Raw genomic sequence first — 19648 nt, 5'->3', positions numbered from 1 at the left:
CGATTCAGCGAGGACGAGCTACAGTCGTCCAGAACGGTTTGGGGACGGCTTGGCAAGGACGAGCGCAGCTCATCCAAAAGGGTTTAGTGGTTAAAAACGACACAGCTGTGGTTGCGTCAGACGCTAGCTCTCTTTTTCAATCCTCTGACATGTTACCAGGCATGCGACGCCGCTGGTGAAGCGAGTGGAGGCGACCGCAAACGCGAGGCACGCGGTGTGACGTCATACCAAACAGCGGCGGCGGCGAGCCACACGTTGTGACATCATGCTAGATGGCGCGGCGAGCGCGCAAAGCATAACAACCCTTGATATTGAAAGTAGCGCATTTCTGTGAACTTTTCCGCCACGCCGCGAACTCTCGTACATCCCCCTCGCCCGACTCTCTGCTCAGCGCTTTTCTGAACGATGGTTGGCCCTACGGTCTGTTGCCCAGGCAACGCGCGGGAAAGAATGGTTTTCTTGTGTTTTCTTCTGCCGTCGGCGCCATGTGCAGGCCATCTGCCTTTGCTGCGGGTCCAGCTTCGTTGACTTACGCGCTAGCAATTCTAACTCTACTTTTAATGCCGCGTTATGTCCGATTGCGGTACATTTCAGTGCACAAGGCGGAGTGAAAATGCCATTGTGCTGTTCGCGATTGCTCGAGGAAAAACTGACATCAGCCGAATAACAAAGGAGGCCCACAACAACGCCCTTAAGGACTCTGTTCCGTCAAAGCACACCGTCCTCGGCGAAGTCTTGTGCGTTTCGTGGTACCTAACCTAATGAGCATACTTAAATCCTTTTGCGAGATAATCAGGAAGCTGATAATATTGCTTCATTCGCTGCTCATTGTGCGTCGTTTCACATGCTCGTCTTTCTATTTGATGGCATTGCTCTGTGTGTTGCAATCGCGTCTGTTGGCGTTAGGATGACTCCTATTATAGTCACTTTAATTTCAGAATCTCAGTGTGGATATCCGTGAAAAACGTTTGAGTCATCGACGTTCATTTTTTTTTCTAGTAAATACGCGGGCTGCCGACCGTGTGCAGAATAGAAAACATGTTGGTTTTCGTAACGTGTACGGCAGTCTTCCCTTGTGTCCCAGAGCTCTAGCGTGGTAGCTTTAGCGGCGTTATACCAACGTTTGTCTGCGGGATCATAAGGGGTGTGAATCTATAGAGAGAATAGGGCGCTCGATCCACTGTAGCGACTGCGCGAAACTCTACCGCTATCCTGAGATATGATGCAACCTGAGGAGCGAGTCGCAGAAAAGGTGCTTTTTAGAGCGAGCTTTCAATTGTCGCAGGCGTAATTGTTATAATAACTACATTGAATGCTGGTTTCAAAATAACTTCAGATTCTTTAGCTCCGTATTTTATAAGAGTACAAATCGTTTGCATGAGACTCACTTAGCCACGGAATCGCTCCCTGGGGACACTTCCCTCTTCTTACATCCACGGTTTGCGGCCACTGACCCGGAATTCTTCAAAACGAGGGCTTAAAATGCCAAGCTGCGCCTCGCCCGTATTCACACCATGAAGAAGTGACCGGTAGTGGTGGTCGAAACATTTATTGCCACATACCGAGGGGGGCAAACCCCCTAACATGGCACGACGCAACCCTTAAGGGGCTTCTCTTACAGGGCAAGGGACAGCCTTGGAGGGCGGTCAGCTTCAGGGCGTCGGTAATTATCCGGCGCTGGTGAGCAGCAGCGGAGCTGGCCAGGAGAGTCTCCCAGTATGACTCCGCCGTGGTGGGGGATGGAGGGTGTGAGAAGGCAGGACATGTGAGGAGGACATGAAAGAAGTCTCCCGGTTTGCCGCAGAGCTTGCAAGAAGAAAGGAATTGATCGGGGTGGCGGGCATGAAGGAGAATAGGGTAGGGAGCAGTTCGGGTCGGAAGTCGGCGCCAGTGGGAGGCCTGGATAAAGGTTAGGGAGGGAGCCGGCGGTGCGGAAACTTGCCGGGTATCTCTGTAGTGGGCAAGAATATCTTTGATCGTAATTAGACGCTCCCGGGATGGCGGAGGAGCTCCAACTCCGGCCCGAAAAGTGAGACCTCGGGCGAGGGAGTGGACCCCCTCGTTTTCCGGGAGGCCTGCGTGTGCGGGGGTCCAGATAAGGGTTACGGGGTGGGTGGGGTGCCAGAAGCCTAGAAGCCGGGCCGCGGTGCGAGATATCAGGCCTTTGGCCAAATTGGATAGGGCGGATCTTGAGTCGGAGATAATTTTGGTGGCACAGGTGAAGGCAAGAGCGAGTGCAATGTCCGCTTCCTCTGCAATTTCCGATGAGACTGTGGTGACGGATCCTGATGCAATAAGTCGGGCCTGAGAATTAGCGACGGCGAGAACCATGCGGGAGCCCGACGAGTGCACTGCCGCGTCCACGTAGACTACCTCGGGACTGTTGCCTTAGAGCTTGTGCAGGGCTTCGGCGCGGGCTGTCCTGCGTTCTCCGTCGTGTTCTGGGTGCATGTTCTTAGGGATTGGACGGATGATGACATGGGAGCGTAGGTCTGGAGGTAGGGGAACCCCCTCGGTAGGATGGGTGATCGGGGTGTAGCCTAGCTGAGAGAGTAGAGTGCGGCCTGCCGCGGTACTCGACAGGCGAGTCAGCTGTGCTGTTAGGGTGGCTCCTGCCAGCTCCTCAAACGTGTTGTGGGTACCGAGGTTGAGGAGCCGGGTAGTAGAGGTGCTGGGGGGTAGGCCGACTGCAACCATCGTGCAGCTCCTGACGAGCGCTTTGATGCGGTCACGCTCCTTCTGCTTTAGGAGGAGATAGGAAAATGAGTACGCCGTGCGGCTCGTGATGTAAGTTTGAGTGAGGCGGAGAGTGTTCCGCTCTCGCAGACCAGCGCGGCGGTTCGCCACGCGCCAAATGTGACGGGTGGCTTGCTGGGCTTGGGTCTTGAGAGTTTGGATGGCGTTGCCATGCGTGCCGTGGGAGTAAAGGACGAGGCCCAGGATGCGAATCTTGGAGATCAGGGGAATGATGTGGTTTCCTAGAGTGAGTGATATGGGAATGTTGGCGGGGTCGTGCGGCCTGGGGCGGTAGAAGAGTTCTGATTTAAAAGAGGAGCAGGCTAGGCCGCGCGCGCGAGCGTATGAGTCGATGATGTTGAGGGCCGACTGTAGGTTTTGTTCCATGTCAGCATCACTGCCTCGATTAGCCCAGATAGTGATGTCGTCAGCATAGAGGCTGAAATATATGTCGGGTATTTGGGTGAGTTGCTGGGGGAGTTGGAGAAGGGCTATATTAAAGAGGACAGGAGACTTTAAAGCACCCTGAGGGGTTCCCCGTGCTCCCAGTGAGACACCGGACTGCTGGTGGTCACCCATGGTGAGTGTGGCTGTTCGTTCGGAAAGGAAATTGTGGACGTAATTGTACATCCGCGGGCCTACGCCTAGGGCGTGGAGGCCCTCTATGATTGCTACGTCGGTAACGTTATCGAAAGCTTTTGTTAGGTCGACGCCGAGGATAGCCTTGGTGTCGCCCGCGGGGGAGTCAAGGATGTGGTGCTTGAGCTGTAGAAAGACGTCCTGAGTGGACAACCCCGTTCGGAAACCAAACATGCACGAAAGCTTAAGGTTGTTGTTCTCCAAATACCCGCGGAGCCGGGTCTGGAGAACGCGCTCCATGAGCTTGCCCACACACGACGTAAGAGAGATTGGACGGAGGTTAGCTGGGAGATGTGGTTTGTTGGATTTGGGAAAAAAGACTACTTTAGCGTCTTTCGACTGAGGTGAGAGGGCGCTGCGCAGCCAGTATTCGTTGAAGTAGTCGGTTAGGACGCGTTGAGGCGCTGAAGTTCGGCCCTCACTTTCGCCTCGGTGATCGGTTGGTCGAGAAGGTCGTTGGGGAGCCTGTGTAGTCAGGGTGGTCTGCAGAGGGATATGCCGGGAAGTAGAGATCACGAAGCTCCTCGAGAAGTTCCTGCGGAGAGGCCTCGAATGTGTGTATGAGCTTTATGAGGTTGTGTTTCTTGTGTGTATTGGACTGAGTCGAATCAATGAGATAGCGGAATAGGTTCAAGGTCTGGGGCAGGCTCATGTTGCTGTCCAGCTTGTTACAGAGAGATTCTCAATTTTGGCGAGACAGAGTTGCATCATGCGTCTCAATCTCTTTGTTGAGCCGGGCCAGTCGGCGTCTGAGTGTTCTATTCCAGCGCTGACGCCGCCACCTCCGTTCGAGACCCGCCTTCGCGTCCTATAGGTGCCGGAGATGAGAAGCCATCGCGTCTGCAGGGCAGTCCTCTGGGAGTTGGCGACTCACGGCGCGGACGTCACGCTGGAGTTGGTCGCACCAAGTGGCTATGTATGAGATGGTGTGTAGAGTGCAGGCTGCTCGGGAGGTGCGGAACGAGTCCCACTTCGTGATGGTAGCATCACGAGAGGGTCCACGTGTTGGGCACGCTTGTAGGAGAATCTCGATAATGAAGTGATCACTACCCAAATTCTCCTGTGTGTTACACCACGCAGCGTGAGGGAGGCGGTGCGTGAAGGTGAAGTCAGGAGTAGTGTCTGCACAGACGCTGTTCTGGGTGCGAGTAGGGGTGGTGGGGTCTGTGAAGAGAGACAAGCCGGCCTGCTGAGCTGCGAGCCATACATACCCTTCGCCCCTTGGGGGTGTCGGCTGTGTAGCCCCAGGCCGTGTGCGGGGCGTTGAAGTCCCCTACAATCAGAAGGGGCATTTGTGTGCGGCTCGCTTAACAAGCGTGAATAGACGGTCGAAGTCGTGCCGCCGGCACTTCGGGTGGCTGTATACGTTGAGGATGAAGAGAGTAGTATCCCGAGCGGACGGCGGCACGAGTTCTATGAGGAGCTGACCTATTTCGGGGACGTTTTAGGGGTGGGAGATTGTAGTGAGCGCGCGGCGTACACGAAATGCAACCCGAGGGGGTGTAGGAGAAAAGGGGACGATGGGCACGTAGCTGGGTAGGGTGAGGGGATTGGAGGGCTTTTGCAGCGCGAGCGTGTCGGGGCCATCTGGCCTAGCAGGGAACTGGTGAAGCAGCCCCCGCTTGTAACCAAGGCCTCGACAGTTCACTGCCAGATGGTTGGGCTAGTGCGGGGTCTCGCCATCACTGAAGCTTTCGTTTGAAATGTAGGAGTTGGAGACGGTGTGAAGCCGGGCTTTCTTTTTAGGCCGCACGGCAGCACAGGCTGTCGCGTGGCGAGACTCTTGCTCCTTAAATCACTCGTCAATCTGGCGAGAAAATTCGTCTAGACCGGTAGTGATGTTAGCGAATTGATTTGTGAAGGCCTGGATGGCCGTCTGCACCGCGGCCTGAATTCTCGCCTCTATGAGTTGATCGAAATTAGGAGGCAAGGCTGGCGTTCCCTCGGTCGGGGTTGGTGTGGTCATGGAGGTAGTGGGTGTTGCGGCCCGCTTCTTGGCCGGCTGTTCGCGAGTAGAGAAAGATGGCGGTGGAAGAGGGGGGGTAGGAGAAGCCGGGACCGCTGGTGCCGGGGTAGGGGTTTGGGCTTGCTGGTGGGCATGCTGCTGTGCCTGCAGGTGGTCGTTGGTGGTATGGAGGAGGCGAGCTGTGCGTGGACACGCAGCACCTCTTCATAGAGAGGGTTGGCGGAGCCCTGGGAAACTACGCCTGCCCAGCTCACCTCTTTGGTGCAGCGGCCGGGGGCCTGGGCAGGTGGACTCGCTAGGACTGGAGGTGGTTGTGGCCTGGGTCCTGTAGAGGAAGGGGACCGGGCCTTGGGCTTGTGAGGGGTGGACGGCTGTTTTGGTGCGGCAGGCTGCAGCACCGGAAAGGACTTCGATGTGAGCTGCGGGGCCAGGGGCTTGCGGGTCGTGGAGCGGCTGCGGTGTTGGGGTGGAGCCTGACTGATGGGAATCTGGCTGGCGTTTGCCTCGGCGGCTCGCTTCGCATCCCAGTACCTCTTTTTGACGAGGTATGGCTTGCGGAAGCACGCCTTGCACGTTTTGACCGCCGTCAGGTGTGCTTTACCGCAGACCTTACACTGCGGCGTGCAGAAGTGGTCCTCAGGGGGTTCGACTTGGTCGCAGCCGGGACAGCTGCGTTGCTTGGGAGCCGGGCACACATCCGCACGATGGCCGAGTGCACCGCAGTTACGGCAGTGCTCGATCTTCTTTTATAAGAGGTAGCACCTATAGAGTACAGATGAGTAGTAGATGTGCTTCGGCGCCCAGTTTTGTTCGAAGAGGATGATGATGGACTCTGTCGAGCCCATGCATCTAAAGTCGAGGATGGGAGGGTTCCTCTCGTGACTGATGCGGCACTTGATGTTTTTGTATGACTGGTCAAGAGGGACCCCGTGGACAACGCCGCGGGCGCAGTCCTGAGGTGCCACTTGGTAGGAGTATATATCGTAGGTGGTGCCTTTGATCATTATGGACTTGATGTCGAGGTAACGAAATCTGCGCTGCGGGTCGGGAGTGTTAATGAGGATGAGATGGAGGGTGTTGATGATGACGGTGTCGGGCTTGGCCTCTTGAGGTTCGAGGCGGGCTGCTTGCAGAATGGCATTGCGAAGCACAACGCCGTTCACGGTCGGAAGGTTGAGGCCGCCAAGGGGACGGAGGATGATCTTGTGGTCGTCGATGGGGAGCTTGGAGTGGCGTAGGGAAGACAGTTGGGGCAGCCGGTGCCGGCGCCCTGCCGGAGCTTGAGGAAGATTCGGAGTAACGGTGGGAGGGGATTTGCGATTAGAGCTTCGCTTGCCATGCGCTGATTGCCAGCCGTTAGTAGAGGTAAGTTCCGAGGGTGATATGTCTTCTCCCTCTACTACAATGGGCTCCAGGCCGCCGTCGAGGCGCCAACGCGCCGGTGGTCCGAGCTGCGTCTCTAGCGGCGTTCGGTGTCGGCGGCTGCTCCGACGCGAGGCTTAGCCTCAGCGCAGCGGTGTGATGAAAAGATATGGACTTGCCTCTTAATGTGGTGGTCCAAATCGAGAAAGGTTGGTATCGGCAGGTTCTGGACGAGAAGCGGAGGTTGATGACACTAGTTTCAGACAGCTGGTATGAGTAAATGCGGTCGTAAAGAACAACGTTTGCGGAGCGCATGTGGAGCGCGTCCGCTCCCCTGTCCTCCGAACGCCGTTCCGAAGAAGAGACCGAGCCGGTCCTGGAACGTCGTGTTTTTCTAAACGTAACATGGTTGGCGTCAGTCATCCTTCTACTAAATTGAATTTCCCAACCAGACAGACTTCAGTCAAATGGGTTCTTTTGAATTTATTCTTCATTTCTGACCGCGCTTTACAGTGCTGAATATTTATTCACTACTATCATCTTATGTAAATAGTGTATATATCATCACTCTCCCTATCCTTTCTTACTGTCCCCTCACCTATTTCATTTCACTTCTTCAACTGCCTGCTATCCTTTATTTCCGCTTCCCCAGCTCAGCTGCCGCCACCGAAGTAATGACAGATGCCGGGGTTAGCAAAAGTCTTTTACTTTCCTTTTTATTATTTTTGAATTAAACATTAAATACTACTACTACACGGGCATCTGAAGCATTCCTTTAATGCATTCGAGGAATTAGCATATATGAGTCATCAACAGAATACCATATCTATCCGCCACTTAATAAAATCTGTTGGCACCAGCAATCACCTCAAAAGTTTAAGCCAAACCATTGGCCAGGCTTGCTTCTGCAGTAGTTAATGAAGTTAACAAACAACTATGAAATAAAGTGTTGTTTCAAGCACCCGTAAAATTTGTAATGAAGGCAGTAAACCCGCGGAGTGTGCATCACTCCCACGAGCCAAGCTTAAAATTTTCGGTCTGACACCTGCTAAAACTTCCTAACGAGCATTAAAGAAAATTTCCCGGCATTTTTGCAGCCACTCGCTCACTTGTCAAAGGACTTCGCTACCTGAATTACCGAATCTTTACAGCGTTCGATTGCAAACTAACAACGTCATAAACAGTATTTCTGCAAAAATGTAGAGCTAGGTCCATTCTACATTTAGCGGAGCGTCAGTGAGCTAAAAATATTGAATAAAAATCTCAGGCAAATAAAAACTGCCATATTGAGGAGCCAGGAGTGCGGTTTGATTGCTCATGTCGCTCACGTTAGGGTCTTTTCCTGCTCGAACCGGAAAGTGATAAATGTGGTTCGTGGCTAAGACGCATGTCGCAGCAGTCTATGCGGTTGTGTTAAATATTAGAGCGTGAAAAGAAGCGCAAACTTCGGCGCGCTCATGTGTGCCAGCGAACACATCGGGCAGGCGAGCGCGCGATTGCCTGCGAAGCGTGCCTTGCGCAGCGCGCACAGCCAGCGGGCGAGGATAATCGAGGAAGGGAACGCGGGAGTGGAGGGGAGTGTCGCTACTATCAATATCAAGAGGCTTTAGCAAAGTACAGTAACCGTCTCACATATATCGGTAAACACTAGAACCGCGTCGTAAAAGAAAGAGAAAAAGATGGAAGGAAAGAAGAATGAAAAAGCTTAAAATTGAAAGTTGCATAAAAAAATCTATTAATATTTTGAGAAACGGCGCGGCGCTGCACTGCGGCGGAATACATGTGGCTCGGTGCTATTACTGGCACATGCGCAGTTGTGACTAGGGAGCGAGAGAGAGAGAGAGAGGAAAATATTCGCGGCGAGGCGCTTGCTGTGACATCATGTGCCTCCTCGGAGTGCGACAACGGTTAACTCCCAATTTCGCGGCCTGTAAAGCTTCCGATTTAAAAGAGGCGCCGCAGGCCCTTCAGAATAAATTCGACCACCTGTGAGACAGGCCTTATTTCCTTTCCTCAAAACCAAGTTTATTTTTCTTTACCTTAAGGGCGAAATTCTGTTCTCCACCGTGATAAGTGAGACAGACATAATGTCCTTTCCTTTAAACCAATTTTCATTTCATTTTCCTTCCCTTACGGGTGCGGGTCAGGTGTCCACCAAGATGTGCGAGATGGACGTCAGTTCTCACCTCTACCTACATTCAAGGTGAAATTTGCGGCCAAACTCTCTTCTAGCTGCATTCAAGGTGAAACTTGCGGCCGCGCTGACGGCTCGAAAACTGGCGTAGTGAAGCTTTTCTCTTCAAAAGACACTCGTGTGCTGTGCGGTGTCAGTGCACGTTAAAAATCCCCACGTGGTCATAATTATTGTGGAGACCTCCAAAACGGCGCCCCTTTTTTCCTTTCTTCTCTCAGTCCCTCCTTTTTTCTTTCCTTTACGGTTCGATTCAGGTGTCTGCCGAGATGTGAGGTAGATACTGCTCTATTTCCTTTCCCCCAAAACCAGATTTTCTTTGCTTAAAGCCAATTTTCATTTTCCTTTTCTTACGGCGCGGTTCGGAGGAACGCGACCGCCACGCGTTGCGAGCAGATGCGCCTTATTTGGGCTCCGGCAATTTTTCTCCGGATTACCAAAAAGATCAATACGACCGCGGAAATTTTGCCTCTGCTATACGGATAACATCTCTAGGCACCCGAAGATACCGCCCTCGACCAGGTGAGCCAATTATTGGGCCTTTTAGGCCCATTTATGTCTTCACAATGCGGGAGTTCCAGCTAGGCCTAAAGCCAAATAGCTAGTCTCCAGCGTTCATCGCGGACGCCATGGCGGCCTCCGCTCGCTGAGGGTACGATCCCGACACGATGGCATGAACAGAAGTCGCGCAGGCGCCTTGTCTCCGCCTCAAACTTCAGCTCCGACGCAGGAGATATGTAGACGAAGGTCTTTTCTCGTCGGTGGCACTTCGTAAACTCCAGCAACGCCTGAACACCTCAGCAGTCAACGGAGTCTCCGTGAGTGCCGCTGTACCTGTGCATCCGAATGCTGCAAGCTCCAACCCTCAACTCTCTCAAACAGTGTTATCGAAGAAATGGCGGCCCACCGCTATGCCTTTACTTCGCAAAGAAGATTTCACGATCATCGTCAAGCCCAGAGTGACGATCTCCCTGTAGACGCTCCTGCAGATCGGTGAGCTTCGTGCTTTACTCTCAGCGTGTGTAAATGCATCATCTGCGGACACGCTTAGTATCTGGCCCATCTGGGGTCAGAATATCATCACCGCCACCACTCAAGACATCAATGCTGCGAACGCGCTTGCTCCCGAATTTACCTTTAAAGGGATGGAGACACCAAATTTTTTGGTGGGCTTTGCTTTATTTCAAACTTTGCTTGTCCCAGGACTCGTGATACACGCTGCGTAATTCATATATGTGCGGTAAATGAGTTCTTATTGCATTCTTTATACTGTGCAAATTTGGTTTCGGGTTCTGAGCGCCGTGGTGTGCTACGACGTCACTATCATGGAAGAGCAGCATGAAGAGCAGCAACCCTCGTCACCTGGCCCCCAAAAGTAGTGACGCACGGATGGCTCGCCGGCTGCTCTCGTACACATGTTGTGCATAGCAGCGCCTTCTGAAATCAGGGCCGGTATTACGGATCGCTCCCAAAAACTGTCTCAATTTTGAGATCGTGACGTCAAAATGACGACACCGCGAGATGCCGACCGCGGAATCGTCCAATGAGGAACAAGGTTGCGGTGGTTGGTAGCAGGGCTCCGTCCCAGAACCATTTATTCGCGCGACAGGGAACCGTAGACAAATATTTTGCTGTTTTTGCTGTAAAGACGCAGTGAATAAAACGAGTAATGCCTTGTTTTGCTAGGAATTTTTATTTCGAACTCAACAACACTAAGATAAATAAGCAGTGTTTTCATTTTTGCAATTAAATTTGCTGTTCAGTCACTTTTGTTGCCGCGAAGGTGTGCTGTCAGCGGTAAAGCGTTAACATGTTAGTCTAAAACTAAACAGAAACGCAATGAAGAAAACAAGTAATGCTTTATTTTTGTAATGAACTGTGTTGTAAAGGTAATGACAAGAAATAAAGTTAGAAGCGTTCTCATTTTTTTTTCAAATAAATTTGCTGTAGGGTAACTTCTTCCGCCGTGAGGGCGCTCTGGCAGTGGTATCGCGTGAACTTGGCAACCTGCAAGAAAACATCTGATTCTATGGCTAGTTGCTGTTTGTTTGCGTGTCGTATAAAATGAAGGTACTTTGCGGATGTCTTCAGTGCGCAGAAAATCTGATTGAAGGCAGTGAATGCTACGGGCCTGCCGGCATCAACTTAAAAGCAGCGCTGGGCTCGAAAATTGACGGCCACAACTTCAGTCTGTGTTCTCTGTCGGCGCCTATCGATGACCGAGTGACGTGTGGTTCTGTTTATTTTCTTTAAAAAATACCAGAAAACCATGAATCATCACATAGAAGCAACTGCCGACAGACGGGAGCAGACAGGTGCAGCTGCTGAAAGCTTGAAATAATAATAATAGCTTGCAAACTCGGGAGGGGGGGGGGCAATGGGAGCCGACACGGCCTGCCTCTGTGGCAGAAATCGCTCTTCTGCCTCGTAACCAAGTGATGCCGCCCACATCGGGCTAAGCACTAGATTTTGCGTTGGTAGTTTGTAGCTCCATTCGGTTCATATTCAGTTGTTGCGGCAGTTTCTTTTTTTCCTGTGCAAGATGCAGAAACTGTTATGTTGATTGTCCACTTAGTTTGTTTTCAGACAAAGGAAGCATTTCATTTGATAACTCTCCTATTGTCACCGAGGAGAGAACGAGCTTGTTTCATTAACGTTATTTGCTGATCTTGTAGTAGATCCAGAGCCAACCAGGAAAGAAGTGGTTTCTTGTATGCCTTGTGTAGAGGCTATTTGCAACTGGGCAGAGTAGTTGAGCAAGTTTGTTCATGTTCGCAGGTACGCAGCGCTTGAATTGCATATGATCTAGGGCTGTGAGGTAGGTAGGACAGGGCAGTGATGTGTAATTTGTTACTGTATTTTGCTCAGCAGGCGGAGTGATGTTGGTATAGCTGGGTTTGGTGAGGGCAGTGTTTGAAGGTCTTTCAATACTTTGCATAGCTTCTAACCTGCCCTTCCTTTAAGGTCGGAAGACCACTAGGTTTTCTTTTTTTAAAATTATGGTACATCTTATCTGAGGCACCCTGTATACAGGCTGCTCCAGTTAGAAAGAAAACAACCAGTTAAAAATGACTAGGATATTAGATGCCCAGAGGAAATGTAGCTTGAAAGCAGTTGCTTTTGTCACACACATTATGCAATAGCATAAGGAGCTTGTCCGGCCATTCGCCATTGTCACCGTCTCGTGTCATCATGGACATTAATTCGTAGCCTTGTGTTACACAAACTAAGCTAAGTGTCTGTTATGGGGCAATAACTGACTGCTCAAAATTTCCCTTAATCTAGCTGCCTGTATATTCATAGAGCTGTAGAGCATTTCCTGTAACGGTGTTGTATGATTTGTGATTGTAAACTAACCTATACTCGCACACCATCTCCTTGATGATGTGTCTGTGGTGTTTACACTTCTTCGTCTATCAGTGAAGATGTTCTAGACGTTCAGCAGTCATTGTAGCCTTGCACCTTTCAATATTTATTATGCATTGTTGTACAGCTTTTAGCGCAGAGTTAGACCCCTAGCCACATACCATTAAGCAGAAAGCTTAGCTTTGGTATTTACACATCTTATATGTGCCAAATATATCCTAGTCCTGAAAATCCTATATATACACTGTAACATGCAGTATTTATTGTACAGATAGCCTCTGTATGAAACAAAACAGGCACTTGGAACTCAATTTTCAAAATGTTTTTCTTAAATGCAGTCGAGAATGCCATATGGTAATTGTACATCAAGGTAAAGCATGCTTGTATGCACAGCGCCTTTTTTGCAGTTGAAACACTCGTGTCAAATGCTTTGCCTAAAAAAATAAAAAGCGCTTAATAATTGTATAATGCACTAAAAATCAGCTTTGGTGTTGCTATTTGATTGCAACAATCATCACAAATATTTTGTGTCTTATTCCAGTACTACACTTTTGGTTCATGCATGTTCGTCACAAAGGTAATGACCAGAAGCACTCCATCAAGCTGGAAGGAGATAGCAGAGAAGGGGCAGGTGTGCTTGGCATTGACAAAAGAGAGTTCAAAGTGATGCTTTTCACACATTGGGCGAGCTGCTTCAACACCTTTTCCGCCTACAGGAAGAGACTGTGCAACACGCTGCTGAAGAACTGGGAGGCATACTGGAAAACACACTGAAAAATAAGTGGCAGCTGGTGGGGCACTTGTTTGTCACTGCAGGCTTCTGGCCGCACATAGCTTGGCCAAGGGCACAACCACATCACACAGTTGCTCACACACTTGCAGATGTGTGTTGTGCACTTACATGAGGCAATGACAGTGGCAACATGGACAGTGCCTGATTCGACTCTCCACGCCAGCATTGTGAGTCGTCTCTGGACGCTAGATTTTCCACCGCAACTGCTGAGTCGGGCCTGTGATGCCACGCAGCTGGTGCAAGCAGCCATGGAGAAAGCAGACATAGTCTCCTGCATAAAAAAAATGACGCAGCTGAGCATGTCCTTTTTCAGTGATCTGAACAGCCTTGCGGGACGCTCTGCTATACATTAGAAGACTGATGTCAAGTAGCCCACATCCAGGTTTTGCTGAATATGACATTCAAGAGCATACAAACATGCAGGATTGAGATGCATAAGTGAGCACGGCTGTAGGGTCAGTCTTTTACCACCATATTGATATAAATGATGCGCTATGACTACCTACACAACACAAGCGCTGTCAGGTACATCTTGCCCTAATTTCTTCGGCTGGAAATGCTAAGTATTTCAACAATGTAACATGTGTCCTGTGTTTCTGCGGCAATTATAATTAACAAAAGGGTGGAAATACACTATCATACTGTAACGTGTCTGCATTGGGATAACTAGCCAGACTGATTCTTGTAGCTTTAGCAGATCAGGGCAAATGCATAGTGCTTGAGCTCAATATATGTGACTGAGTTCGCCCGACGGGTGACACGACTCTTTTACTGCTTACCCAGAAAAAAAATCACCGTCATCTAGCAGGCCTTCCTCCGCCTTGGAATCGCCAGACAAACGCGTCGCGGAATGATCCGGGTCAGCGCCAGTCCACGGCCAGGATGCACATGTTCGCGCCACAGATCTCAGAAAAAACACGCACAGCCCGTATTCACTCTCTCTGCCGAGGCCCGCACTTGTAGCCGAACTCATTCGGTCAAAAACACGGCCGAGGTATACTCACTATCACGTTCGCAGCGTACAACCGCTTGCGGCTCGTTCGCAGCACTGCCCCCAGAATCCTTGATCGTGGCGAGTGCCCAATCGACACAAACGAGGACGCCGGAGATGCTGCCGAAGCGAAAGTTTAGGCAAAGGAAACCCTCCTCCACAGCCTTGTCCTCATGTTTCCTCGGAAAGCGAACACACCCCTTCTGCGATCCAATGTTGACATTGGTCTCCGCTACCCGCCGCATGACTTGTTCACAGTCGGTTGAGCTGCGCCGACGTTTTCTTCATTTCCAACGGCGCCTTGAAACCCACCGGAGGTGAAGAAGCGCAGCGCGCATAGCACCTGCCGTTCCACTGACGGCGCAGTCACCCGCGCTCCTCCCAGTTCAACGGCGAGTTCGTCGCACAGCCAATGCGCAGCCTCCTTGTCGTCGTGTCGTTCGCTTTCTTGTCTTTTGTGCTCATCTTTGTTCGCGCTGTTTATTCGAGATGCCTAACCAACTAGCCCGCCAAAACGTGTTAACGCTCTTTCTTAAGTCGAAGCGTCGAAATAACTTGTCCCGCGCGTCAAAGTTGTCTTCATGCACCCTCCGTATGCCAATGCGGTTTCTGGCTTGTATGTCGCCTTGCCACGCCGACGCCGATGCTCGAAAGACGTCTGTGCATGCAGGCGGCCTGTAGCTGACCCTGGTCACATTACAGCGGCATGATTCCTCACTCTTTGTAGCGACCAATACCCGCCTTTGTCCTCACTTTGCTCCGACCACGCAGCCGTGCTGCGGGAATCCTCAGGCTCCCGTGGCTGCTGATTGCGATATCTGCTGCTTGTTTACCATGTATTCCATGTATTCGCTAAATGAATGCTTCCAGACAATTGTACTGGAGTCAGCATTTACCGCACGGGTACGTAACTCCCCCAGGAAGGTGTGTATGTTGACTACTGCATCTCGCCGCTACTTTTCTTTACATATCTGTATCTGTATACAGGCAGCAATTGCGCGTTAGTTCGGCATGAATTAGCAAGCTGCGGATTGTTTAGGTTAAACGATGTCATCTCTTTTGCGCCGGTTGTGCGTTTACTTGTTTCCGCAGAGCGATAACATTGGAAGAATCGCCGTAGAATGCGAGCGCCAGCCTGGGTATCGAACGCATCATAGCCAGACACCGGGTATAGGTCCGACGTTTTTCACTTGTAACTGCTTTTGTGCTTTTTGCGTTGCATCCAGTACTTCAATTTGAATTGTTTTATCTAAATATTTGTGTTCGACACCCATTTGATATAAATAAAATGGCTTAATCTGCTGCCCTCAAGCGACACCGACGACTGGAGCTGCCGCAACGGGCGTCTGCAGCATTGACGGACAGTCTGTGTCAGACGGCCTAGAAACGGCGCTTCCCGCTTGCTGTATTTGCGTCCTAGGATATAAGCAATCCTTCATTTCAGGTCACTGTGGTCAAAACTACGCTCGATGATTATTTGTATTCGCTAAATCTTGTGAACTCGCTCTCCACAATCGCCGATATCGCACAGATGGACCCGGCGGACTTGCTAGGCCTATTCCTACCGCTGGTGAGTCGGAGGGTAAACATATGAAATGTAGTCGCTCGTTTCGCTTATTCGTATGACGGAGAAGGTGCAAACGAGAACAACTATAGTCATCGTCTCATCGACAGGAAGGTTTCGCTCGGCCGCCGATATAAGGTTCCGGCTGGTGCGTCAGCAACGGCATATGGCTGGTCAGCACACCAACCTCTGAGTCGCCGACGCAGCGCCTCGCGGATGCCGCGCGTCGCCGTTCGTAGTACGTCACGTTACTGTGCCGTGATGTCAGTATACTATTCACTGATATGGTTCCACAGTTCTACGTCAGCAACTATAGAGAAGATAGCGATGGGTCTCTATCGTGAGAAAAAGCATTTATAGACTCTTTGGAGATGGAATAAAATATATTTTTATGCGCTTGTTACTTGTTTTATTTTGCTCATCGGTAACTGGAGCTGTTACCACTCTGTTGGTAGGCATAATCTGTGCGCCGTTTGCGTTCCTGATGGCTGTCAAAGGCGCGCTGTGTATACCTGAGCTGTGGTGGGATGGTAATGTTATATCCGCTGCTTTCGCTCCGTTGGGCGCCTTTCCAGCGCTGGCGTTCTAGGTGGTTTGACGATTGTTCTTGCAGCGAGTGCCTTGTCAGGAAAGCTGGCGCCGCTTGGCTTCTGCAGCGCTGATATTCAGTCTGCGTCTGTATCTTGTACAACTGCGACAGTATCCGAGCGTCGTCTTTTTGCGGTTTGTTTACGTTTTTGGTCGTTGTAGTCATTTCTGTAATGCTTAATCACGTTCCATCAGTTTGCAGAGAGATTCGGAGGATAGATTCGATTCCTCAGTATGGAAATTTGAATATTAATTCTAGAGCCGAGATTTCTGTTCGAGCCCGCTTTTAACAAATTTATCGCGAATGGGTCTCGCGATCAGTATTTCCTTACAGTGGCTACAGCTGTTTTGCAACTGTTTGTCAACGTTGTGCAGCAACCTGTGCGTAAGGACGTGTAACTTGGCGTCACTTGTGTGGAGGGTTTTTCTTCTGGCTGTTTTCTTGTGGATCTGTCTTGTATAAACGCGGCAGCGTGCTTGCAATTCGTCAGATTGCCTCAAGAGGAACAGCAGTTCTATTTGTTTACCTCCTGTCAGACTTGCATCAGTGTATCACGGCACGGTTTACGTATGAGACATTGGAAAGTGTTAATACTTCTCTGATGATCTGATGAGAAAAATTAGTTGGCCTTTACAGCGAAAGCTTTACTGGCCGCGAACTTGCGTTTTCGCCGTGGCGATGCTCCGAGGAGGCACATGACGTCATATTGCGTGCCTCGCCGCGGATATTAACACCACAGCGTTACGGACCCAGTGTCGCAGAAAACCAGGTGTCGTCGGCGTCAGTGGCGTTGACCGTGAGCGAAAAATGGCGCAGTATATGTAACATCTCGGTAGACAGGGAAAGGATTTTCCTTCCCTTACGGCGCGGTACGGGTGTCAATCGAGAACTGATATACTGGCGCCATTTCCTTTCTTTAAAACCAATTTTCATTTCATTTTCCTTCCCTTACGGCCCGGTTCGGGTGTCAACCGATATATGTGGGACAGGCGTCCTTTCCTCAAAATGTCCAATGGGCAGCGCGTCGCGCTGAACGGGCGATGGCATTCCGTGGACCCCTTGGCTACGCTGCAACACGCTGTCGCGTCTCACTCTTATACCCCTGTCACACGGGACTTCTTCTCGGCCTTTGCCGTAAAGTTGTCTTATTGCACTAAAGGAGGAAAACCGAAAAGGAGCAGCGACGCTGCTACATGGCAAATCCAAAGGAGCTAGAACGCGGCCTCCGTGAATGCCAAAAGTCACCGCTGTGTGTGAAGCGGCGCTAGTAACATTGTGAAATTAAAGCAGACGGTAGCACTTCAGCTAAGAGTGCTTTCGTTTATGCTGGAAAAAGTAGCTATCACGATAATAAACGAGCGTTCTGACGGTGAGAAACGGATATTTTGAAACAAAGTTTCTTTTCTTTTTTTTCATCGTTCTCGGTCCGACCACGGTAGGCGCACTTTTCCGTTCGGCTCCTCGTCGTGTTCGAGAAGCGTGCTTTGTTGCTTGTGTCTTTGTGCACACAAGCAAACTGAAAACACGCACACAACAAAGAGCAAATGAAGAAAAAACAGCAAAGCGAGGTGCGCAAGCACGTGTGTGTCGATGCGGCTGCTGAAAAGTGTTCAAGTCCTTTCTTAGCAGTGTGGATGTCTTTAGTCATAGCCTCCTCTACGATTAAGTGCACTGTAACGCAAAATTAACCATTAAATAAGATAAATTAGATATTTTTACGGTTTCAAAACTAAAAAATGCGTCAATTTCTTATTCTTTTAGCTCGCTAGCTGGCTCTGCCTTCTGGGTTGCTCCTTTAAGCAACTTTAAGGCCGCTGACGGCCGTCTTTATTGCTACGGACCTTTATCGCAAAGGTCACGACGCTTTGCCGAGTAGATGCGCGTCATGCGCCTTTGGGGCAAAGCACCTTAATTTCTAAGGCCTTACAAGTGCCTGTGTGACAGGGGTATTAAAGACGAAGCTTAAGCGTCCTTCAAATTTTCTCTCTCTCTCGTTCCCTAGTCACAGTTGTGAGAAGGGCGTCATTTCCTTTCCTTAAAAGCAATTTTCATTTCATTTTGAAGTTTGGTTATTTTCATTTCAGTAAGAAATGAGGGACCCGAGACAAAACGTGGACGTTAACTTGTTGGCGCTCGGGCCATATTACATGACAAAACAGCAAGGTGTCAGTATTAACACTTGATGCACTTTGATGCAAATTTGGTGCACTTAGCTATTACTGCGCATACTTCAGTTTTTTGTTGTAAAAGGTAAAGGCACAATATGAATGACACAGATGATCAGGGAATAATAGCAATCGTACAAATCAATAAACCCGAAAAAAATCCGAAAGACACCGGAGAAACACACCTAACGAAAAGCAGAAAAAGTACATTTGCGAGAGAAAGAATGAATGTGTTTTCTTTTATTTACATTTTCAATATCAACTTTATGTTGGCGAAAATAGTATAACAGAATGGGCAGAGTATGTGCAGGCCTTTGCTGGCCAAATGTCGTTCTTACGAAAGGTACCGCCCAGATATGAGCAGAACGCGAAGGATATGTTCGTGTAAGTGCTGTTAGATTGGTGGTCGAAAGCATTGTACTCTCAGAGGTAGTTAAGTGCTGTTTGTAGCGAACTGTTAAGAAATAGGAGTAGAAATAGTGTACTGACATTACTTTAATATTCTGAAAAAGCGGCGCAGTATGAGTGCAGTACTCTGTTCCGGCTATATGGCGAATACCCTTTTTTGTAGCGCATATATTCGATTTAAATTTGTTTGTGTAGTTGTACACTATACAACGAATTAATAGTTCAGTTGAGACAATAATAGTGAGTTATAGATATGCAGCTTAATTTTCGGCGGTAAGAAGAAATGCAGTTTTGCTAAAATACCTACTATGTTTGACAGGCGTGAATTTCTTTGATTTGTGTGCCTATCCCAGTACATATTTTTGTTGAAATGAACATCAAGTGTTTTATTTTTTTAAGAACTTCAGTAGGAACATGGTCAAAAATTAGATTAATATTTGAGGGCGATAGGCACCGGAGACTGCCTTGTGGAAAAAAGCACGGCTTTTGTTTTGTTACATTTATCTCCAGTGAATTAAGTTTGCTTGTATCCCAATTCCCTTACGGCCTGGTTCGGGTGTCCACCGAGATATGTGACACAGGCGTCATTTCCTTAAATTCTTCAAGGGACCACGCGTAGCGCCGAACGGGCGACGGCGTTCCGTGGACCCCTTGGCAACGGTGCAACATGCTGTCGCGTCTCACTCTTAAAGACGAAGCTTGAGCGTCCTCCAATTTTTTTCTCTATCTCGCTCCCTAGTCACTACTGCGCATGCGCCACTAGTAGCACAGAGCGACAGGTATCCCGCCGCTGCGCAGCGCCGCGCCTTTCATCAAAATGCAACTTTAAATTTTCAGTTTTATCTTTCTTCTTTTTCTCGAGTTCTCTCTTTCCTCTT

The sequence above is a fragment of the Amblyomma americanum genome, chromosome 10 (genome assembly GCF_052857255.1).
Source record: "Amblyomma americanum isolate KBUSLIRL-KWMA chromosome 10, ASM5285725v1, whole genome shotgun sequence".
Lineage (NCBI taxonomy): Eukaryota > Metazoa > Arthropoda > Arachnida > Ixodida > Ixodidae > Amblyomma > Amblyomma americanum.
The sequence above is the reverse complement of the archived record's forward strand: the minus strand, read 5'-3'. Positions refer to the sequence as shown.